The sequence below is a fragment of the Lissotriton vulgaris genome, chromosome 9, assembly GCF_964263255.1.
Source record: "Lissotriton vulgaris chromosome 9, aLisVul1.2, whole genome shotgun sequence".
NCBI lineage: Eukaryota > Metazoa > Chordata > Amphibia > Caudata > Salamandridae > Lissotriton > Lissotriton vulgaris.
Window position 1 is genome coordinate 408,431,017 of NC_141697.1, and position 25,617 is coordinate 408,456,633.

At 41.6% G+C, this 25,617-nt stretch overlaps 1 long non-coding RNA gene across 5 annotated transcripts in view; it reads left to right on the forward strand.

Moving 5' to 3' along the window:
- Window positions 1-25,617, forward strand: part of LOC147690193 (uncharacterized) — a 1,258,182-nt gene that overhangs the window by 127,940 nt on the left and 1,104,625 nt on the right. Inside the window, exon 2 of one of the 5 annotated variants that reach the window (XR_015299938.1) lies at window positions 24,429-24,530. The exons of the other annotated variants lie outside the window; for them this stretch is intronic. This is a non-coding gene — a long non-coding RNA (uncharacterized LOC147690193). The remainder of the gene's footprint in view (window positions 1-24,428; window positions 24,531-25,617) is intronic. 5 annotated transcript variants of the gene reach the window in all.

Sequence of the window (25,617 nt, forward strand, 5' to 3'; positions counted from 1 at the left end):
TAAAGACCTTACACAAGAAGAACGTACACTCAGGCTATGCTGGAACCGAACACAGCGTAGAGCGGGAGTAAACCATCCCTACGCCCCTGAAATTCCGCTGGGAATGCTCACTGCATTGCCGCATGGCGGAGATTGGTCGCAACTACAAAACTGGGAGGAGGCGGGATTCAGGTAATGGGTGATCCATATGAGGACGGGACGTTGCTACCGTTTCCGGCGCTTTTAGATCGCTTCGACATACCTAGAGGTGACTTTCTGCTACATGCGGCGATTACGAGGGCAATACAGGCGCACTGGAAGGGGGACTGGAGGAACCAAAGACGACAATGGCATGCCAATATATCATGATGGCAGCTGGAACGATCAAAGCAGTGACATGCCTGTACACCAGGATGATTAATGAGAGGCTACCTCCGCTGGAGGCCCTTAGAGGCAAATGGGAAGCGGACATAGGGAAAGAAATTCCGGAGACAACATGGGCTCAGCTGATGCGCCGGGCCTGGAAGAGCACGCGCAATGCGCAGTTTCAACTAGTCCACTTCTACATCCTACACCGGGCGTACCTGACTCCGGGAAAGATAGAAAAATACTTTGCTCTAGATTCCGCGGCCTGCCCCAGATGTCAGGCAAGCGGCGTGGAACGGGGCCACATGTTGTGACTTGCCCTGGCTTGACCTCTTACTGGAAATCGGTGGGGGATACCCTTAATGAGGTGACAGAGCGAACATTGCAGTTTGACATGGCGGTGGGGGTCCTTCATTGGTTTCCGCACACCCCTAAAACTAAAATCACCAGCAAATTCATAGATATGGGACTTATCCTAGTGAAACGGAAAATCACGCGACAATGGAAGGCACGAACGGGTCCAACTGATGCTAAGTGGCGCAACAAGTTCCTCAAATGGGCTGGGGGAGAGAGCACCTTGAGATTCCAACTAGCGCGGCGGCAGCAGAACGACAGGGCTCTAGAGTCTACGCATGCATGGGAGGCTTTGGTGCAAGCTTTACGTGACCATGATACACAAAGCGACTCAGACGACAGATATAATGACCTGACTACATCCCCGTAACACCACAGGTACATTGCATGATTCCCTGACTGTTGACTACGAGACTCCTGATCCACAAAGACTGTCCTAACAACAATGCACCGATGGCGGGGGCTGGGAGGGGGGGGGGGATGGCTAAACTTAATATATACTTCTTCAAGTGCCAAGGTTAATAACTTAGTGGTAGTCCCCAGGGGTAGTTCCAGCTTGTTTGTTGGGGTTTAGGGAGTAAAAGAAAAGCAGATGCAAGAATCCTTTGATGACCGATCATGGTTATGGTAATATATAGTACACATGCGCATCACGGTTTTGATTTTTACCGCCCGACCCCCGGGTTGTTTGCTAAATGGCTGTGTAATCTGAATTCCGTTGACTCGTCGATAACAAACGATGATTATACAGTTGTAGACTGGTGTATATGTGTAAAAGAACATCTGCAATAAAAATATATTTACAAAAAAAAAATCAGTCATTGCCCCACTTGCCCTGTGAATGGTCTCATCTTCTGATCATGTTGTGCATCTACCTGAAAATGAGTGTGCTTCAGTGTCAGGGCTGGTTGGCTAGTCCTTTGGGTTTGAAGTCTCTCACTTAATAGTTCCCCTTTGATTTATTTGTTTCTTCTCTTTTTATTTTAATGTTTCATAACAGAATACTTCAGCTCTACAGGCAGTGCTAACAGGTCATTTGTTTGCTGCTCATTTCACCTGCAGTTCACCTCATTCTATGTGGCCACTTCCTCTAAACAATGAGACTAATATGGAAGGTGGTTGTCCATAGTGTATCATGGTTTTACCGTTCCAAGATGGCCAACGCGTCGTTCAAAGTGTGGCAGCCATGTTTGAACTTTAAAACAACAATAGACTGTTTACAATATCTCTGAAAGAGTGGACACCATCTGCTCGGTTTAGTTTTGTTATTGCAAGCATATGCTGCCGTGTTTAGATGACAGCATGTTTTCTTTTTTGTACCTGGATTCTTGTAATTTACCTTAAATACGTTAAGTTTGTGTATGTTGAATCAGAGGGGTGAATGTAAAAATGAGTTACTGGATTGGTGAATGGATGCATGAATGCAAAGACGAGTGACAGAGTGCAGGCATGATGATTTATTGAGCTCCTAAACCAGTCAATGGCATAAATTACGCTTTCTTTCATTAAATATAATGTGAGGGGTTCTGAGGGAAAGTTTAGAGTCCTGTACGGATTGAATTCCCCAAATTTTAATCACAAAACATATAGAATCTGAAGGACCTGAAAAATACTACTATGAATCTACCTCTAAAGCCAAGTGTAGGGGCGCTAACAGCCCAAAGTGCTGTTCAGTATTCGGTAGGGCAAGGAAAGCAAAGAAGAAACAGAGAAATTGTACTTAACACCACTTAAGGATAACTGGTGTCCCATCAATACACAATCATGTGCCCAGTGTCATCATATGGGATCCCAAATAACCCTCTCCTGGCCCTCTTGATTATCAGAGGGAAAAGGGAGAAAGAGTTGTATCCTTCTGTGCAGTTCTTACAAAAGGAAAAATCGATGGGACTTGCTTCGAGAATAGGTGATTGAGATAATCTCTAGAGTGCAGTGCAAAAAACTGTGAAAGGAATGTGACTAAAAAGAATAAACCACAGAGATGGAGTACTACCCTTTCTGATACTATTGCTAACAATCTGTAGTGTGTTTTCCTATTAAAAACAATGTGAAAGTGAAAAAGTTAGGAATTAATCACTGTTTCAGCAGTGAACATGCTTCAGCCAACAGGATTACTCTCACTGGCTTTCTTCAGGACCTACAACAACCTTTGTCACTGCAAAAACAAAAAAGAAGTCATACATACAGTATTAGTTCTGTTGTATTCGTATTCTAATCCTTGATGCAAGCATTATGTCTCGACTGCATCTAAGAAAAAATAATAAATGAACATAACAACTCTCTGTGTATCATAGCTTTCCAATGTCATCATACCTAGTTAAAAAAAACTTTTATTGAAAAACTTTATTGAAAAGGGCTTACCATTACTTCTCAAGGAGTAAGCGTCTCCTCTCTCGGCACCAGCTCAAGTTATGTTAGAGGCCCCGCTCTATAGGAAAAAATACAACAACACTAATTTATGGAAACAACATCGATATATCATATTATCTCTGTGTATTATATATCCAAAACAAGACCGAGCATACTGTTAAAAATACTTGCTACCATCAATAACTGAGTAAGAACATGGCTGTTGAATACCTAATGAAGGTGTTTTGCCCCCAGTCAGTATTTCATTGAGTTTTTTTAACCTTTCCTGGATTAAAGGAAAATCGAGAAACCATTGATGTACCCCTTGTGTGGGATTATCTGCTATACTTAATAGCATTATCCTCTTGATGTGAACCTGCTATTCATACAAAGTAAGAAAGAACTCTTGCTCGTATATTTTCCTTTTGTACAATAAACCTCCGCGGTAGAACCACACTGAGGAAAGACGGGAAGAGAACTACATCTTACCATTGTGCATTCGGAAAATATATATTCCCGGAAGAGAAACTCACACATATGGTGTGTATAAAGATAGCATGTACTAATCACGGTACTATACATTATTGATCTGTTGTCAGTATAAACAAGCACCGTATCAAGAAAAGACCTAGATTAGAAAAATCACAATGACTTTATTTCTTCATAAAAAACATTTAGAAAACAGGTAATTACGTGTTTTTGCCAGGGGTACTGTTCTCGGCCTTCTAGGCGGCAGTGGAGCGTTACTGCTATCTTATCTACTCCAATGCGGGGCCGACTTACACCAAAATTCCCACATTACAAACATTGTATGAGTAATGTTGCTTGCATACCTCCAGTTTAGATAGAAAGTTGGCAGACCAAGGTTTCGAAAGGGCGAGATTAGCAATAACCGTAACCAAGCACAAAGCCACACTGCCTCGCCTACCTGTCCGTCGGTACCTCCGAGTGGGAACTTCACTGGAGTGGAGGTATCAGAGCCATCGGCGGGCAAACATTATATTGTGGATTCTACAGGTGATTGTCATTATCGCCCGTCGGACTCCTGCCGATGACGTCAGTGAGAGAGGAACTACCCGGCCGCCTGTTGCCGATGGGATTTGTAGTTCCTACTAGATACCATAAACTTAAGAATAAATAACAATTCTAATCGAAGATAATCGCATCTACTCTGTAGCGATTTTAAAGTGTTCGAGCACAGATGGCAATGTAACCCCTCTTTTATCTATCTTACTCTCAAGAAGGTGGAGCGGTGAAAGTGCGTTTAAGTTGTTAATGTTTATTTTTTATCAGTATCCAATGAGTATCAATAAAGTTAGAACAAGGCTCATTACATTTTCAAGACAGCAATACAGTGTGAAGAGCTGCATGCTATTTTTATTTACAATAATTATATTGTGTTTATATACCAGTAGTTGCTTTTAACAATGTACGTTTAGTGTCAATAAAATTCGAACAAGGCTCGTTACGTTTTGAAAGCATCAGTACAAAATCAACAGCCGCATATTATTTTTTATTTGCAATAATTACATCGCATTTAGGTGCCAGCAGTTCTATACAAAGATGCATATTAGAGCCCTCGAACAGATTTATTGAGCATAATATTTAAAGGCAGCCCCTGTCTTTATATGATTACAAAATTGTCTTCTGATCAATAAAAGGTAAAACATTGATTAGGACAATATACGTTAAGCAGACTAAAAGAATTCTGCCGTATAAAAGTTGGTCATCGGTATCTCTAGTCTCCTATAAATCCCAGTAATGTAGATTGAATCAAGTGTTTTTTTCAGTTCTTGTATGTTTTTTAGGAGACTCAGAGCCAAACTAACAGATGGCCTATAAGCTGCAGAAAATGGGGAAGGGTATTTGTGTTCCCAGCATATCTATAGAGAGATGTACATTATGCCAGTTCCTATTCATGTATGCTCTAGACTATCATGCGTTCTCAAAAGAATATCATAATGAATGGCACTTCATTTATTTGAAAGAGCCATCCAGGGAATGGTATCATTTAGACCTGTAATATCGCTTGACAGCTTAAAGACCCACCGTTGTTCTCGTTGGAATAGCAAATTTGAGACATTGTTAATATTTGGTGGAATGAAGGGCTTTTCCAGTACAGTCCGCTCAAAATCTTCTGGCTTGTGATTTTTCTCAACAACATATCTAGTGAGTTTAGTCACTGTTTTCTTGCAACTGAAGGTGCTCTTGTGTTCCATCATTCAGAACTTCACTTTTCTTGTGGTCATGCCTACATATTTGTTGTTACAAGGGCACGTAATTAAATAAACAAGGTTTTCACTATTGCAATTTGTGAAGAACCTCTGTTCCCAAGGTCACGCACTTCTTATATCGACTGATTTAGATTGTCTAGTTTGGGCACATACCCCACATGATCCACAAGGGAAATGTCCCTGAACGTTCGGCAGGTTCCACAGGGTTGTGTCCAAATCCTGTCTCAAACTAGATGGTTGTGTGCGGACCAACCTGTCTCTCAAGTTGGTACTTCTCTTCAGAGCAAACAGTGGTAAGGGTATCTTATCAGAACAGCTATTCAGAATGCGCCAGTGTTTCCTAACTCTCTTCTGAATGTTATTGGTAAGAGCACCCTAGGTATGCACAAACGCAAGATGTCCCAAAGGAAGGTTTTTTGATTGGCACTTCAATTAGTGCCTCCCTGTTGTTATTTTTAGCTCGCTTTTTAGCTTGTCTGATCTGCCTCTTTGGGTATTTCTTTTCTTCCAATTGGTATTTCAAATTCCTAGAATGTTCTTCATATTTCTCCAACGTTGAACAATTTCTCCGCACCCGTAAGAACTGCCCATAAGGCAGGTTCTCCCGGAGCGATTTCGGGTGTTGGCTATCGAACATAGCAACGAGTTGCGAGCCATGGGTTTCCGATAAAGTGTAAATCTCAGGAACATGTTCCTGCTATTCAACCAGTCTTTAAAAATGATGACAGTCCCCCTCCATACCACCAAAATGTCATTGATATAACGCTTCCATAAGCGTATCAATGAGAAATGAGGATTGGACACGGTAAGGACGTGTTCTTGTTCGAAAGCATGGACATATAAATTCGCTAGGCTTGGTGCGAAAACACTGCCCATGCTCGTGCCAGACACTTTTTTAAACAAATAACTTTATTTCGATTCCATATAGAAATCATAAAAGTGTACATAAAATTTTTTAAAAGACATTGCGATTAATCCACCATAAAATCACAATACATGTTTACACAATTTAAAAAAAATAGAATCACAGTACAGGGTTTTTTTTTTTTTTTTTAAAACTAATTTCCATCAAGACTCAGTATCTATTTCTAATCACCAAAGCTGATCTAATAAAGTTTAAAACGGCATTACAAATATTTGCAGTTGACAAAGACAATAAGAGGTCATAAGCTTCTTTATAATAACGCGTTCCAAATGATTCTAATAATGGTTTGATGAAAGTGTTTCTTGGAACTTTATACAAAGTGCAAAAAAGAAGAAGGTGAAGAGTATTTTGCGAAACCGTATTATTACAGGGGCAGCAGGGTAGCTTCTCCCACCAACCCCCCTGCTTTGGAAATGCAAACAGAAAGTGTAAAGTGCCAAGGCGAAATCTTGTAAGATAAAAACGCCATTGCGTGTTCATAATATATGACAAATAAAACTGGCGAACTAGTTTTCCTCGTACACTTAGTACATGATCGTATGTATTTAAAGAACCTAGATTAACACTGTGGCATTTTTTGATAATCTCCTTAGCATCCTTACCAAGCATTTCAGGATTTGTAAACATCTTACTTAAACCTATTTTATTAAAAGTCTCTCTGACATATCGTAGCCACGGGATTTGGGTGTAGTGTTCAAGTTTAAGGCAATCTTGAATAATATCTTTTGTTAATTTCAATTCTTCAGATCGCCAAACTTTAGCCCATAATGTTAAAGGGGCAACGTGAATAATATCACTTATAAACTCAATTCCAACTTCTCCGTGGCAAAATATGTTAGATGTGCCCAATGGAACAGATAATAAACGTTTTACAAACTTATTTTCCACAATTTGTATTTTTTCACAGTTTTGTGAGCCCCAAACCCCTGCACCATAAGTCAAGGCAGAAACACACTTAGGGGGTCATTAGGATCGCGGACGGACTTGAGTCCGTCCGCGACCCCAGAGCATGAGGGAACGTCCGCATGGGCTGCGGCGTTCCCTCTGTGCAGATTAGGATGTGACCGCCAGGGTGGCAGTCACATCCTCTATTTTTAACATTGCTGCGGGTGGAGCTTCAAGCTGCACCCGCAGCAATGTTAAAAATGCATGCACAGCATTTGCGTGCACAAAGCGGCAGGCACCGCGCGGTGCCTGCTGCATTGTGCACGCAAATGCAGGGGGGTACCATAGGTACCCCCCATGTGCACCCCCACTACACCTAGGGGGCCCGCAATGGGCCCCTGCAGTGCAGTTACACATGCTTTTCCTCGGCGGAAAAGCCACCGCGGAAAAGCATGTTCCCAAGCACATCCTAATCTGGCTGACGGTGTCTAAGAGACACCTTCACCATTTTAGTGCTTTTCCGCCGCGGTTGTAAGCCAGCCGCGGCGGAAAAGCTGCGGACCTAAACCATGACCCACCAGCCATCCTAATGTGGCGGTGTGTCCTGGTGGGTCCGCAGAGGATTTTCCGCATCCTCCGGGCCGGCGGTGGCTTCCGCCGGCCCGGAGGATGCGGAAAATCCTCCATCCTAATGACCCCCTTAGCTTTGTATAACGATGTGATTTCAGCTACACGTCGCTGGCCTAATTTGCTGGCAAAACGAAAGAGGGCTTCAATTAACTGTGCAACCTTCTGAACCCGGGCTGTCAACAAAGGTTCCCAATTCAATTTTTTGTTAAAAAGGTTACCCAGATAACAGAAGTTATCCACTTTCTCAATAGTAGCGTTCTTCACCACATATTTCCGTATTTTAACATTTTGGAAATATGCCAGACACTTGAAGATAGATGGTCTTTCATATTTGAAAAAATTGTCTTTCATGGCTATTTGTGCCAAGGACATAATAGACTGAACTAGTGTTCTAGAACTGAGTATCTGGAAGATGGTGTCAAGAGTCTTGTCCTGTGGTATCGACGTACCGAACAGTCTAATTTTGTGTCGAACTCGACATCAGGTAACAGGCGTAATACGTCTTTAGTATCCTGTAGAAATGTCGGCATGATTCTAACCAGTGGTCGCAAAAAATGGTCCACAAATGTGGACAGTTGTTCCAAAAGCGATCCCATACCTTATATTATCGGCCTACCAGGTGGTAGCCTCAGGTTTTTATGGATCTTCGGGAGACAGTAGAAATAAGGCATGACTGGATGACTTGTCTGTAAAGAAGAGGCTTCTTGTTCCGTGATCCACCCATATAAAAGACCTTCTTCTACTAGTCTTGTTATGGTCTTTTGCAGCCGCTCTGTGGGGTCTTCTTTAAGTGGTCGATAGGAATTTCTGTCTGCTAGTTGGCCCAGTCATTCTTCTCTATATGTCAATGCATCCTGAATAACAACCGCGCCACCTTTGTCCGCTGGCTTGATTGTTATGGCGCGATCCGCAGCCAGAGTTCGAATGGCCAGTTGTTCTTTCTTAGGAAGATTGTGAAAGGGAACTTTCTTTCATGCTTTGGAGAAGATAGCTATTTCTTCTTGGACAGCTTTTTCAAATGCTAATACTTTATCAGGCACGCTTGTTATTGAGGAGTTTGAACGTTTCTTCAGACCCATATTCTTGTCTGGTATAGTATCAGGCGTCATTTCATTGTCACGAAAAAAATAATGGAGACAAATCTTGTGAAATAATTTGACCAACTCACAGTTGACCTTAAAGCTGTCTCCTGGGTTGGTTTCTACAAAACCTAGCCCTCGATTGAAAACTTGCCTATCGTCATCTGTGAGCTCCCTCTGACTTAGATTCACGATGAAGCTTGTTCTGCACTCGTTCATGCTTAACCTCTTTTCTTCGTTTGGCTCCTCGTGCCCATGTAAGATGTTGTAGGCTAGTTCCAATGCACTCAAGCAGTTCTTCTTCTGCCCCGCAGTCTCCCAGGGCCAAATCCAAAAAAAGACTGGTCTTGGAAGTTCTGTAAGTGTGGTTGGAATTGGGGCATCGGAGGCTGAAAATGTGAAGGAGGGAAACCCCATGGTGTTGGTGGCCACCAATTGGCGAGGTGGTGCACCTCGCCATTTGGCCCTATTGTATCTTCCCCGGGCTCTCCCTCTGAACTGTTGTCTATCTCCAGTAAGGACTTCTACCTCGTTAGAACTGTCTCCTGAGCCCGACCCTGAATAGGACGATCCATATTGTCTCCCTTTCTTGTGGAATTCAGGAGGAGAAAAGGTTTCGCTCCTATAAGGATAAACTACATCGAGCTTGAACCGTTCGAAGTCTTTTTTACATTTCTCAATTTTCGTCATTAGAATGTTATCTTTGAAGTCTTTATTTGTTTTGTTTGACTCATCTTAGTTTTTCTTAAATAGAGTGCTCGAGATGGTAGTTTTAATTTGGGATTCCAATACTTGAATTTCTATTAGTATGGAATCCGTTATCTGTTTGACTGTGCTGATTATTAAAATTAGCCAATCGCGTGTACAGCGCCACGTTATCATAGACCAGTCTTTTAAAAAGGTCTTGTCTTGGAGAAGAAGACGTGGACAATTGGTCACAATTAACCCAGAGGGAGCACAATGGCCCCTTACGTATTCTGCCATGATCGCCCCGTGTATAAGAGTACATGAGTGGGCCAGTGCCTGTTAGGGATGGTTTCACTGTATATTTGTAAAATTCTTGAAATACTGCAAATATTTATACATCTTTGTTTTTCATTCTACCTTAATGGTTTCATATGGAAATTATCTTTTCTTTCTTTGTTTGGGCTTTCAAGTTATTTGCTAGAAGTGGCACATACATATTGTTATTCTAATCTGGTTTAATTCCCGAATTTAGATAGAGGTTCTGATGAGTTTTCTTTAATATATTTATTTTCTAATGGTTTGATCTCTCATATCAATTAATTGGTTTCTTTGAGCAGTTGCTTTTATTTTTTGTAAAAGCAAAATTAACTATTTCATACCTATGACTCAATTTGTATGCATCCCGTATGGTTTCTGTTGACATGCTAGTCCTTTCATTGGTCATGAAGTTGTTTTATGTAAGATTGGATAAGCATTGTATACATTCTTGTTGGTTCAGTCGGCCTGTTTTCTGTTGCCAACTTGAGTTAGGATATTTTGGCATGAAATCAAATTGACACGAGAACATAGTCTGACATTACTACTGGTCCAATCCCGGGATCTGCTGTACAGCTTAAAAGGTATTTCCTGATCAAAAGCTAGAGAAGCCACATACACAAGTTATAAGAATAGGAGTAAAAGGCAAATTGCCGTATTTCTGCTTTTGAAACCTCACAGGTTCATTCCGGAGTGAGGACAGTTTCCCTGCGATTAACTCACGAGCTGTCACATCCATTAATTGGACTTTCACAAACACCACGAGGCTTGATCAGTACCATTTCTGCGCATTTTGAATGAGAGGAGCCTTCGGGCCCATCAGTGTCTTTAATTTGACGCCACCATTGTGGCGGGTCTTGGTGCCCCTCCTCACCCCCACTTCACATCCTTGCCCTGATGAAGACCCCGATGTAAGGTGGAACTCAACCTACGTGCCTCAGGGGTCGAAACGTCGACTTCTTTTCAACTTCTCCTACCCTTGAACAACAGAATCATTGTTACTGTGTTCTGACATATGGGCTAGGATAAAAATTTTTATTTTATGTGGTTTAGTAAAATACTTGTGTGTTGTCAACTATGAATGCGGTGACCACACTTAATCTTTGAATCTTTTCACTCAACCCTTATTCCTCACCACGAAACCACTTACCTACCCTCCCCTTTCCCTTTCTCTGGGCATAATTTTTATACATGTTTATATCTACAACGAAGAGTTTTTGTCATGTTTATGCTTTGATGAGGATGTGATTAAACAACATCACGCATTAACCATCAGTATATTTGTTCTTTCTTTTTGTAATTCGTTATTCTGAATTGTTCGTTTTCTCTGAATGCAGCTACTGGGACCACTTTCCCTGCAACATTGACTACCCAGGTCCCAGTACTTTTGGGTGTACCCTTTTATGTAATGTTTGAAACCTAACAGTCGTCAAAAAGACGATAACCAAGAATATTGTTATTGAATATATTTTTAGTGTATTAGGTTTTTATCAGGGATTATAATTATGGTTAGTTATAAATTCAAGATAAATGCGGCAATCTCATTCTGTTTTCTTGTCTCAATTCCCTACTCTATTAGCTCTAGTATTTAATTGCAAAATAGCGGAATTTGTGATATAGAGATTGATCCAGATGTAGATCAGGGCATGGGTCGTGTTATAGGTACTGAGCGTAGCTTTAACACATCTGCCCTTGTTGACTGTTCTCTAGAACCTGGGAATGACCCTGGTTTCTTTTAGAATCGGAAGGCAACTCCATTTTTGTGCACAGCATGGGATAGCAGCTCTATCATTTCCACTTCATCGCTTCATTTTTATTTATATGCATTTTAAAATGAGAAGTATATTGGCATTACAATTCTTCAGATGAGAAAGGATTATATGTCTAACCCTCTCCAAGCTTCTTTGAAACATCTACTTGATCTGTAATTAGTTGTTGTTTCATCTACGTCTATCTGGCTTAAAATATGACGATTGGTTTAAGATGTACGGTTTAGATTTTTTATTCTGTGTAGTGGACATTTATTGTCAGACTCGTATTTTGTTCAACAGATTAATCCTTTGATCCTGGTCGTCCTTTCAGTCCTTTCATCTTGCGTTTCGTTAAAAGGAGTCTCTTGATACTTCATGTTTCGCAACACTGATTCGCAGACAGTCAACTCACTGCACACTGCAGCGTAGATAAAAGGATCATTCTTCATAGTAGCTATCTGGACTAATTTAGCAATTCAAAGGTTGTGGCTGTTAGTCAACAAGTTTGTTATCTTCTGGTAGGTGTCACAATTCTTTTAAATCAGATTTTTTTTATTCTGGCAGGATAGTTAGTTTGAACTGAGTTGCTTGCTTTCTCTGTTGGGCTTGGCAGCACCAAGAGCACACAGGGCTGTTTTACAGACTGTGTGCATGCAGGCTTCTTGCATTGAGCTCTAGCTGCAGAACTACAACAATTCTCTGGAAACTCCCCCTATGTCCTCTATGTTATGTTATTTAATTTTATAACGTGCACAGCTACTCCGAAGAGTGTCCCGGCGCGAACCAAGAGGAGTCTAGGTAAACATTCTCTGCCTAATTCTCTTAGACGTCATATACACAGTGGGGCAGATCATTCTACGTGCTGCATTCTGATAGCAGCAATCTTTTAAATGAGAAAAGAAGCAACATAGTTTATTATTCCTACTGCAAACAAAATACAAAGAGATGTCTGAATTTTATTCTTCTGTTACAAATAGTGTAACATGACCACCCAGAACCATGGATAAAAAATCAAATACTTTGTTTTGTGTGAGATGAAAGCAGCCATGGTAGCAGCATCTGTAGAAACACAAGGCATTGAAATGCATGCATGTTCAGAAATCCCCTACAAAACAATGCTTAGATATTTTCCCTAATGTTATGTAAACACGAAGTAGTTCTAACACTCAGCCGCGGTCCATGCAGGTAAGAGGGGTGGGGCCGTGTAAGGGGGTATTATGAAGGACGATACAGAAAGAAAAGAAAATTAATAATTAATTTTCCCTCAGCATCGTCCCTCGGAATCTCCCCTTACACGGCCCCACCGCCCCACTGCTGTTACCTGCAAGGACCGCGGCTGCTAACACAGGACCGCTAATACAGAAGAACTGACTTCCTAAGTAAGAGAATTCACACTTAAAATAATGATAATGCAATAGAAGCAGCTCCACAGACTTGAAAATCACGAACTAGTACCTTTTTAAATCCACAAAGAAATTGAATGAGAGGTCCAAAATTATGTACAAAGAAGCTAAAGATTTCTTTTGAACTGCCAGCCGAACTTTAGGCTCTTCGGATTTCAGGTACTGAAGCAACGGGCAACTAGAAGTCTCACAACAGAAAGTAGCGCAGGAGAGCAGGATAACTTAATCAGAGAGGAAGAAGTCTCTGGTTGGCAAGAACACACCTGCTATGCTTGCGTGCATGGCGATCCCAGGTTGGGAAAATGAGTGACTGATGCCACTAAATAAGGCAGAGTAACTGTCACTGTGATATGAAGCCCTTGTTGCGGACTGGCAGTCAGATCAAAGTTTGCACCCAGTGGCTGCTCCTTCACAATGGCGGAGGAGCGTCACCCCACTGCCTAGCTCAGAGCCAGCAATTGTAAAATAAAACAATGTTCTTGCATCGTTTTATTTTGCATGGGTGGGGGAGGAGTGCTACGCACACTCCACTCACTAAGTTCTCATGTGTGTTTGGCCAGCCGTTTCAGGCAGACCAAAACACACATGTGCACTTAGGTTTTCTCCAACCCAGCTGCATTGATCAGACAGGCTGGAGAACCCCTACAGACTCAATGACCTGAGTGGGGTGCTTTCCTAGCCCTTCATTCCAATCACTAGGCTGCAGCAGCGGGTCATGCTTTGCGGGACCAGCATACCGCACCACCAGCAACTTCCATGCCTGCTCATGGGGGGACTTAAGCCCCCAGACGGCTCTGCTGCCTGCTGCGCCTGGAGGCGCTGACATCACCCTGCGTGCCCGGAGGCGCATAAATTCCCTTGCGGTTTCCACTTTGCGGGACGTGATGGGGTGCACCTGGGTGAAGCCTGGGCAAAGGATGGGCCCATCCTTGCTCGTCACAGACCAGAAGAGACTGGACTGGGCCACAGCCCTAACATTTGTCCCGCAAACGTTACTGTTTCTTTGGCCTTAGCGTGTATCACCAGAACTAGCAGGGAGCTTTGCTAATCTATGTGACGTTACAATTTATTAAGCTCATTATACACTACTATTCATATAGGTTGTCACATATAGCTACTAAACATATCTGACAATTGAAAGGAATTTACACCGAAGGCAGATACCGGTAGTTATCATGAAAAACGTTGATCGCATCGAACAAGAAGCAGCCCCAACTAGGAAATCAGCCATGTCAGACCCTGGAAGAGGCAATGAAACCAGGACATATAGGCTTGGGGGAAGAAACAGCTGTAGCACAAACATTAAGCAAGGAAGCCGTTCCACCTATCGCAGCTCCAAGGTGTACACAAGTTGAGAACGGTTGTATTATAAATACTTCTGATAATATATCAGGCACTGGAGTTCTGGACTTTTTGGTTCCGTCCAGAGGTGTCAGGGATAACACCCGAAGTCCCCGGAGTTCTACCTGTCTCGGTGCACAAATAAACAGAAACACGGGCTTCTCGATGGTGGCGTCAAAGACCAAAGGTTTATTACTGCAGGGACACAGAAGTCACAGAAACTACACACGGGCAGTATCTAGGAGCCTGTTCGATTTGTACATAGTGGGTTGCTCCTTATATACTAAATTTTAGGCTTGGGGCAAATTCTTTACATGCTAGTACATTTCTAAACCTTTGTGTCCTAAACAATAAATATTTGGCGTTGCACAGGAATCGTCAACAATATCTGATGTCAAAACATTACGAACGAGGGGTTCCCACTATTCCATCATAATCCCATGTCAACTTTTCATTCAAGAGCCGGACCGCCTCATCGTAAATTTCGTTACCTCCCCCTAATAAAGGCCCAGAAGGAAAGGAGCAGAGCCAGGTGCAGAAGATAGAAAAGCAGGATAAGAGATGTTTGTGGGTCGTAAATGGGCAAGGCTACCAGCTTCGGCCGCCTAATCATGATCAGGCCAACGAACACGAGAACCAGTATAGCAGGACTGGCCTCAGGCTGGGGAGGCAGCTTCTGTCGAGTCATGCAGCCATGGCGTGTTCTGTCCTAAGGTGCACGTGTCACTAGCAAGGTGAATCTCCGTCTAAAGCTTACGTGTCCTTAAGTGAAAGAGGTCACTGCGTGTCCATTGACTATGTGAGGGCAAGAAATACAAAATGGCTGCCGTAATCTAAGATGGATGCCATGAGTAGATCAGAAACGTGTTTGTAACAGGAGTGCTCTTGCTCGTAGCATAGCGAGAACACCAGGATATGCTAAATGGATCATTTGCGGTTCACTGATACCAAAATTATGTATTTACGACAATGTTGAAAACACGGGTTCAAATTGTCACGGAACCTCAGCACTGACCTTGAGATTGATACACAACCACCTTCTAAGCAGGCTAGGAACCCAGATATTACAACACATGTCATGGAGGAAGTGGACTTAAAAAATAGGGATTCACTGCTTAAAATCCATAAAAAGACTAACAAAAAGGATAAAATACCATCAAAGCAGCACTTAGTGAAAGGGGAAAAATTGACAGGGAGCTCTAACGCTCGCACACAGAATGAAGTGATTAAGGTAAAAAACAAAGTAGAAGCCCTAGATATCTTCCTTAGGGAAAGCTTAAATAACCTGACACACAGAATTGGTTCTATGGAGGAGCTGCTGTCAAAGTGCTTAAGCAATATACAGTTACCCAGTAACGGGATAATTATAGCGCAAACTGGTAATCAGGATGATCTTTTAAACAACCAAAGGCGCCTAAATACCCAGCCTGTCATTGGCAGCCACGATCAATTACCGACTGTATCTGATAACTCTGTTCGATCTACCACTAACGTAAAACTTATACCACCTTCATCCACCATCCCCACAGAAAATACGGTGGAGAGTAACTTAACAAGCTTGGACCTACCACCAGCGGCGATCCCATACGTGGTGGTTCTAACTAATGTCCCTACTTTACAACAAGAGGCAGATGAATCATGGGAGATGCTTAGGAACAAGTCATTGCACTGGCTCGGGGGAAGGACAGGCCTTACCGAGAGGTCATTTGTCGAATTATAGATGACTAGGAGAGTAAGCTGGGTGGGCAGAGGACAGAAAAGCTTGCCAGGCGACTGTGTGGTGTTGACTTTTGAAACCCATTCCTTGGTGGAACTGATCTTGAGTAGAATGGGAAGCCAACCTAATTTAGGAGATGCTACTACTATAGTTCCATTAGGTTACTTTTATAGGCCAATATTCAACATTAGATCCACTAATGGAGTTCCACTAGTTATGCGTCACAGGCATTGGTTGAATGTTCAGTGGGAAAATGAGAAACTATAGCAAACATTCGATAAACATATTTTATTTTAATAAGTCAAAAAAACTAAAATAAAATAAAATATTTATATATTTTTTTTAAATGGTTTGACTCTTTAGTTATGTGCACATGGTCGCCAATGTTTTGAATATTTTCCTTTCACCTACAACTAAATGGCATATGTTTATTGAATGTTTGCTATAGTTTCTCATTTTCCCACTGATATTTGAACCCTACGTATAGCAAACCCAGTAACTGCAGGGGTCCCCTGTTTTTCCAAATGTTGGTCGAATGTTCCTACACACAATAGTTTTGATGCATTAGCTAATCTTGAGGCAGTGGATTGACAGCAAATGATAGCCTTAACCCCTTCGATGCTTGTGACAGAACCATTCCGTCATCAGTCACGGTTGGGCTGTGCTGATGACGGAATGGTTCCGTCACAACCACACCCATTTTCATAGGGGCCCAGCACAGGAGGAAAATATCTCTAGCAGCGATGAGGTTAAGCAGCGTGACTCATTAGGTATAGAGGAGTCAACCCTTAGTGTGGGGCATAGGTTGCCTTTGCCCACTAATGACAACATTTATCATTATCACGAGGATGGGGTAACGGACGAGGAGGCTGCTATTGACACAGCATCGAATACGATGGCCTTGTCTATCTCACACCACACTATACAATCTGGTCAAATTTCAACGACATGGGCTGAAGGAAGGGGGAAAATCAATGCCTAGGTAGGGATAACAACAGCCGTTCCTGTTTTGGAGCGTGGCAAGATTAAACTCTAAAGCTACGAATACCTTGTGGTTCAAGTTTATTAGGAAATTCAAAGATTTTAGACTGCAGGAGACCTGGGGAGTAAAGCCGATTCATATCACAGGCTATAAAACTTCCCATACCCCAGCAGTCCCATCACTATTTGGTAGAGCCAAATGCGGAATATGTACTTATGTCTCGAAACTTTTGAACATAGGACAGATAGTTCTAAATGTGTCAGATCAGTATTACCAGATTATTAGTATGCACATTTAATAAAGATTTTTGTATTGTGTTATTGAATTTTTATAATAATGTGGCACCTGAAATGTTTGAGGGAACCATGAGACGTTTGAGTGGGGAATTGCAAAATTTGCAATCATGTTCATCGAAAGAAGTTTGTGTTATCTGGGCGGGGGGATTTTAACCAATCCGATATATGCCAACATGCTGACAAAGGGATCTGTGGCATAGGTTATGGAAAGGGTCCAAGCATTCACCATTTCTCCCACACATGGCAAGGAGATCTCCTAAATGACACCATGTTTGAACTTGATATGGGCTTTGCTAATAACTTAGGTTCCCCGATGGTCTCCTTTTTTCCGACTTTTAATGGGCCTGGTACTTTCACAATAATAGATTTTGTTCTAACTTCATGTAAATATTCCACCCACATCCAGGATTTTAGGGCACACAAGATTGCATTAAGCGATCATTTTCCTATTAGCATGGAATTGAAGGTGCGCATAATAATTTTAAAAAGACCGGTGGTAACTCTATATATTCTGCCTAAAACATGACTGACTAGACAAAATGGTTCCGCCCTTAAATGGGCAAAAGTGGACCCAGGGTCTTTCATGGGGAAAGTTGTGAAAGGATGCACTAAAGAGCTTTCAATTTGCTTAAATGAGTTTTCATCACATAAAGAATTGTTTTGTTTTTTTTAGCCATTTCTAATTTTGTCAGCGATACCTTACACGTAAAAGGAAGAAAGAATAGAAATACTAAACAAGGGGGAATCGACAATAAGTGCATGGAGGCCCATACCAATCTTAAAAATGCACTCCATGCCAATGTGAAAGATCGAGAAAATATTAGAAAGGCAAGATATGAATACAAGATGGCATTAAAGGCAATAAAGTCTGCTTTAAAAGAGGATACTTGGCAGGCCTTACACGATGCATCACTTAACCATGACTCATCAGCCTCTTGGAAGGCTGTTAATGCCCTTTTCCTGGCAGAAATTAATAAAGCTACAGCACGAATGGGTCACACATTACTCAAGTCTATACGGAAATTCGATCCAAGCAGAACAGGATAGTTCTGCAACTGAGGTAGAAATTGACCACCTTTTAATTTCTAGATACTTACCTTTACATTTTACCCTTAGCGAGGTAAATTCTGCCATCAATTCTAGCCAGGGGGGGAAGGTTGCGAGGCCTGATGGATCCCAGTAGACCTTTTCAAATTTAATGTAGGATTCTGGAGCTCACTATTAACGCAGGTTTTCAATGTATGTTGCTCACAAGGCTTCCTACCGACCTGGTATGACTCCATATTAGTGCCTATCTTTAAAAAAGGTGACAGGGCAAACCCAGCTTGTTACCACCCAATTGATTTGCTGGACTCAACAGATAAGATTGTGGGGCAAGTCCTGCTAGATAGGTTACAGCTATGGGCAGAAGAGATGTCAATACTACGCGATCTTCAATATGGCTTCCGAAAAAGGTTTGGGGACAATATAACAGGGCCTAAACTTACACATTTTTATAGGCAAGTACACAAAGGCCAAAATGGAACATTTATGTCTAACATTTGTCGGTTTGACAGCGGCATTTGATTGTGTCAACCATGAGAAACTTTGGTCAGTTTTAGAGGAAATGGGAGTAGATGCGCTAATAGTCACTTTTTTAAGGCATTTATACCAAGGGGCGAGGGCCAGAGTTCGGTACGGAAGGGGGGGCGAGTGCTCTATGCACTTCAAAGTGATGAGGGGCGTAAGACAAGGGTGCATTTTAGCCCAGTTTCTCTTCTCATTATATATAAACAACTTATAAACCGTTATGGTCAAGAAGTGCAAGGATTTACCAATTGCATCAACCCAACCTATTCCAAAATTTATGTACGCGAATGATGCGGTCTTCATGGCCCGCACTCTGATTGCACTGCAGAATGTTGTTAATACGTTTGTTAATTTATGTCAGGATTGGGGCTTACCGTCAACTGTTCAAAAACTTTTACAATGAACTGTGGGGCTGGACTAAAAAAGAAGACTAAAACCCTTTTTATACAATCCAAGACAATAGAGAGTGCAATAACCTTTTCCTATCTAGGAATTTTATTTGACCATTCAGGTTCTTGGTCCCAGGCGATTAAGGCCAGAAGACTTTTATTTACTAAATCATTGTTGGCTCGGCAAAATTTTAGCAGAAGACGAGGCAGACGCTCCCCTCCTGAAATGCTGCAGATTTTCAGAGCGAAAAACGTGGATATTGCCTCTTATGGAGCAGAAAAATGGGGCTATGCAGGGATAAATACACTGCAATCTGCTGAAAACAAGTTTCTCAGGTCGCTCCTGGCTGTCCTAGACAGTACATCAAACTATATAAGCCATTAAGAACTGGGCATGCCCTACCTGGAGGACCTAATTAATATCCAACCAATCCTCCTGTGGCACAAAGTCTGGACTTCAAGGGAGACGGCTTTTAACCGCCACATACTAACATATGCCTTGGCGCTGAATGGAGTAAGTTGGGTAAGATGGCTAGAATACGTAAGAAAATTCCTGACTAAATTAGGCCGTCCTGAATATTATAAAGATCCACAAACATTGAGTACTATGTCCAGGAAAGATCTTAAAGCTAGTTGTATACAACATCTGGGTGAAATCAGAAACACTTTAGAACTAAAGAAGCCTGAGGTTTAAACATATCACATGACCCAAAAAACTACTGTAATACAACCGTATATCGCCTTGACAACTAATGATTAGGCAAGGTTTCTGTTAACAAGGTTTAGATTGAATATTTTATACAGAACTTTAAGCTTTCCTGCACCAAATGATTGGTCCAGAATCCTAAGCAAATGTCCATGTGATGATGTCTCGACCCAATCGACAATTCATACAGTTTTTTGTAAATTTTATTCAAACCCAAGAAGAACGTGGATTATTCCAGTTTTAAAAAGAAGAGGTCTGAGACAATGCCAAGTAGCATTTCGTTTTCTGCAATCGCTAGATAATAAATGTATTTTTGCTTCTTTAATTGTATTTTTAAAACATGTTTTTAAATATCGTAAATCTATTTTGTAATGATTTTTATAATATTTTTATGATATCAGGAACTGGATTTTTACATTTGTATCGATTCATGTATATGAACTTTTATGGTCAACTTTATCAGTTACAGAATAAAGTAATTTGAATTGACTTGAGTGTGCAGCAACACTTCTTTCTTTACCCCTTTGGTGCAATTTTTCATGTATTCAAAACAGGGAGAATTAAAACGAGACTCCTAAAATACATGTCATCTAAATTCCATTTGTTTAATTAATTATTCACACACAATATTATTTAAAGAAGAATAGTTAATGAGATCTCTATGACACGTGAGTCATAAACTCCACATTTCTATTCCACGTTAAACAAATACACAATTGCAGTTTAGTAAAACATGAACCTATGTTATTCAAACAAACATTTTCACCTAATATACACTGGTCTACACGCTTTTACGATGTAGTAACAAAGTCTTTTTTTGATCTATTTCTCAAGATTCTCCAGCGTATAGTGAGAGCCAATTATTCACGTTTGTAATTTTTCTCTCAAAAGGTGTCTAAATCATTTTTATGTGCCAACTAAGGGAATCAGCAGTTTGTCTGCTTCATCAATCTCCAACCTTATCTTTAGTGGAAAGTGGTCAGAATTTAGTTTGTTACTACCCGAACATTTGTACTTTGCTGGATGTGCACTAATCTTCAGTGAATTTTTGCTGTGGAATGTCCACAGACGTAAATTTACTGTCCCATTAATATCTTTATATAAGTCAGGAATGAAGCCCTAAAAGGGCAGTAGTTAACACAAGTACTACCTTGTTTTGTTTATATCCTCTGAATACCCTGTGCTTACCCTTTTGTAGTAGAAAAACATCCATCGTTTTCAGATACTGGTATCTTAAGTTCTCATTTTAACAAAGCAAGCTTTGGGGCTGGTGTAGAGAATGGGTCTATTCTGTCAGGATAACGGAGGGCATTTCCCCTGTCAACCCAATGGATCTCTGCCCCCATATTTAGAGTTGTTCACCAGTCCCACGGACAAATATAAACATTGACAGGAACCAATATCACAGCAGTTCCTTCCAATGTTGTAAAAGCTTGACATACTGATCCGTAAAACAGGCCTGTCCTCTGTCAAACTTTTAGAAAGCTTTACTTTTTCCAAAAACAAACTCCCAAAGCGGGAGTTTCTTTTTTAAAAAACAGTAAAACTAAAGGCCCACACCATGGGAGTTTTCTCCCATGATGTGGAGGGTCATTATTTCTTTTGTACTAAAAGGCATTCACCCTACTGCTCTAAATGAGCAGGCAGCCAGATGGCTCACCACCAACAGTCCTCATCGAGCCGTTCAAGGAGTATATTGGTGACAGAGCCATGTAGACTTTATCAGCAACATTCTTTCAGTCCCCCCACCTCTAAATGAGGCAGGTGGATCAACAGTTTGGCTGAGAGGGTGTTCTGTCACCATTGCAATGAATCACGCTCTCCTTCAAAATTGAAATTAGCCCCTGAAAAATTTAATGCATTAAACACTCTGCAAGTAATACTTGTTAATATTTCGTTTAGATATAGCAAACAGCTATATTACGGCAATGAGCACATTCAAAGTTGCCCCTATATTATTTCCAATTCTTTGTTTTCCCACTGCCTCATATGTCAGCAAAACCCATATGCTATGCACTTTTCAGTATGCCTTATGTAAAGTATCCACAGCTTGGCTTCCATATTAAAGTATACAAATCACTGCACCACCATTTAGCCTTCCAGACCACATTGTCAGATTGTTTTCTTCGGTTTTCCAGTAGTATTTTCCTGTGCATATTTATAACCTCAGTGTTAGACCTGGCATCTTTTGGCATGAGTTCCCCTGTCTTTTTGCTTCTGACCCCCTGTTTTTGACCACATGCTGCATTATGTTTTTGGTGGTTTTAGGACTCTGGATACTATACCACTGCTGCCCAGTGCTAAACTGCAAGTGTTCCCTGTGTAAACTATGTTGGTGAATGATTTGTTCATGATTGGCACATTTGATTTACTAGTAAGTCCCTAGTAAAGTGTACCAAACATGCCTAGGGCCTGAAAATCAAAAGTTACTAATGGGCATGCAGCTCTGATTGTGCCACCCACATGAGTGACCCTGTAAACATGTCTTAGACCTGCCACTGCAGTTTCTGTGAGTGCAGTTTTAAACTGCCATTTTGACCAGCAAGTGTACCCACTTACCAGGCCCGAACCTACCCTTTTAATACATGTCAGGCACCCCTTAGGTAGGCCCAAGGCAGCCACATGGGCAGGGTATAGTGTATGTAAAAGGTAGGACATGTAGTGGTATGTTTTACATGTCCTAATAGTGAAATACTGCAAATTTCGTTTTTCACTATTGCAAGGCTTTTTCTCCCATTGAGAAACATGGGGATTGCCTTGAAATATCTTTTACGTGTAATTTCCCATTGGGAGAAGATATAGATGTAGAGTTTGGAGTCTCTGAATTAGGGGTGTGTGGAATTTGTGTTATCGCGTTACGCAAATCTCCGCGAAAGCCCCAAAAATCTCTGCAAACACGCAGAAATATCACAAAGACGTGGAAGTGCTTTTTCCACCTGTTCGCGATGTTTTTTGCGTGATCGCGCTGGAAATGTGTCGCCAACTTGTCCATGCGGTCGGTAATGGGCATGGCCATCTTCTTTTCACTTGTCTCGCCCGCCCGCCCGAGATCTCTATTTCCTGTACTGGATTGCATATTGCACGCTCCCGCCCATTTGCGATGAGTGTTTCCTGTTCCGGAATGCGTATTAGGTGTTCGCATCGCTTTTTGCATGTTCAGGGGGGAAATATCGCACAAACTTGCCCGCGCGGTCGCAAAGGGCTCGGCCATCTTGTTTTTCACTCTAGTCTATGGTTCTGGGCCTGGTTTTCTATCCTCCCTCTATCTTTGCAATCTTTTGTTTCTGTACACTTTTTTTGTATCTTTTTTATTTATTATCTATCTCTATTTTCCTGATTCTATATTTTGAGTTTCTTTCTACTTTTTGTTACTTTTTCGACTACTTTTTTACTCTTTTGCTATAACTTGCTTTTTCTTTTACCTACTTTTCCAATTCCTCTCTTTTCTGCTCCATCCTCCCAGAGTCCCGGAGGAATGGCCAAGGGAGAGGGCAAGGAGAAGGGCAAGGGAAGGGCTACTCGCAGTTGCAGCCATAGCCGCGACTGCCTTCCCTGTGGAAGGGTGCACCCACATGGGGTGTATGCATGCGCCCTATTTGGTGAGGCGAAGGTGGTCGCACTTGTTTTTTTTCATCCAACGCCAACTCCCCTTAACCCTGGCAGCAGGCAGAAAGCCTGGGTCTGGGTACGGGCACCGGGAGCTTCAGCAGCGGTGGAGAAAGGTGCGCCGGGCAGTGTTCCACTGCTCTGGTGTACTGCGCACCAATAACCAGCTGATGCACCGGTGGTCCGATATCCTGGACCGGGAGCAGGACCTTGCGCTCGCTTGGCATGATTATGTAAGATTTTACTTTAGAGAACTTAAGTTAGGTAATGCCAGAGAGACTCAAGTCCTTCCTTTGTCCTCCTGCCACTAAGAAGAGACAGTGGTGGATTAGTTTAGTTACTTGTTATTAGTAGGTATGTTTTTTAGTGGTCTGCATGGCGCATCACGTCACGTGTTGCTGAGTGCTGCTTACCCCAGTCCTTAGTAGAACCTTTTGTAGTTTGTTTATTGAGTGGTAATATATGCTTATCATTTATGACTAGCAGAACATTAGCAGGAACCAACCAAACCTGCAATTTGGCGTATGCAAAAATGTAGGCATGCGTCCTCCATAACATTTTTGGAGACTTAGTGAACAATGAGCCCATCTGTAATAGGTGGGCTAGGTCAGGTGGTACTTAGGCTTAGTTAGTATTTTGGAATCAGAATGAAACTCTGTAATAGTGTTCATAAATATATTAAATAATAACAAGATGGACCGCGGCACGAATCCCGCAATACTACTAGTCGACACGATTTAGATAGGTCGATTTTATTGCAATTGTTGGTTTAATAATTTTTTTTGAGCGTTTAAAAAAATATTTTATTTGTTTCACACCAATCATCCATGTTTGTTTCTTTCTTTCCTACATCTTTCATGATCAGCACCCAGGGGCAGGAAGATGGGGTCGGAGTCCGCAGGAGCTGGGGAAGATGCCTCCCAGGGCGAGGAGCGCTCCTCTACCGAGGGCTCTGCTGCTGGCCCCAGTAAGTCCTCCTTATTCTATTTTTAACAAAATCTTCTCCAATATTCAATCTAGACAATCAGTTTCTAAATTCTTGTTATCCCTGCCTCTAACTGCCTCTGCTATGACACTATTACAACTACTATTAGTCTGTCTGTAGCTGAGCTTGCCCAGGTGGCCAGTCTTTATTTGAAAGGTTTTAAAAATAACTCCTATTCACCAATCGCTCTAGTCACTGAGTCCAGTCCTTTGGGTTGTCCTCTTCTAGCTTTCTTAATCTTGAGACTTTTAGAAAATTCCCACCAACAAAATTCCCACCCAGATATTTAACTATTGTTTATAGGATACTAATACACTACATACTACTACTGTTTTAGGGATTCTGCACATACAGAACTATGCACAGGACGTTGTTGATAGAAGGTTGGACCTTCCTCATACCTCACCCAAAATCCCCTGACCCACTAGCTATAGTGTCTCATTAGCTGAGGCTCCCTGAACCCCCCGAAAAAACCCAATGATCGGACAACCCAGAACATAACACTACACTCCAGATCTCTCAGAGTCTTGGAAGCAATGCACACCCTTTCGATCACTCACTCGTTTCAGTCCACAAACCACACTAAAGACCACAGAGTCTATGTAAGTTCAAAAGGTTTATTTTTAAATAACAAGCTCTGTACGTCTTTCTATGATGCAGTATAGTAGTAACTGTAACTGCCAGCACCAACAGCAAAATGCATAAGATTAAAACAATAAACATTGTCACAACTACAAGTCCAGAGAAGACCAAAGGGGAAATCGTGATAACTGAACAGTGGTTGAAGAACCCCCCTCCCCTTGGCAGGAATATAGTTTACATAAAATAATAAATGAAGATCTCTGAGCGAATTATGGGGGACCCCTCACCTCAGAAGAACCTAGAAGTACTAGTTACATCATAACCTCTGCAAAGCTCTGTTTCGTATAAGGGAATCTTCCGTCTGTAATGAGAAAAATTGTGCACATTAGTATATTGCAAGCATTTCTCAGCCGTGCCAAAAGTGTAGCATGTTATGGCTAAGCAATACGGACTGACCACCAGAACTAAATAACAAAGTTGCTTGTTT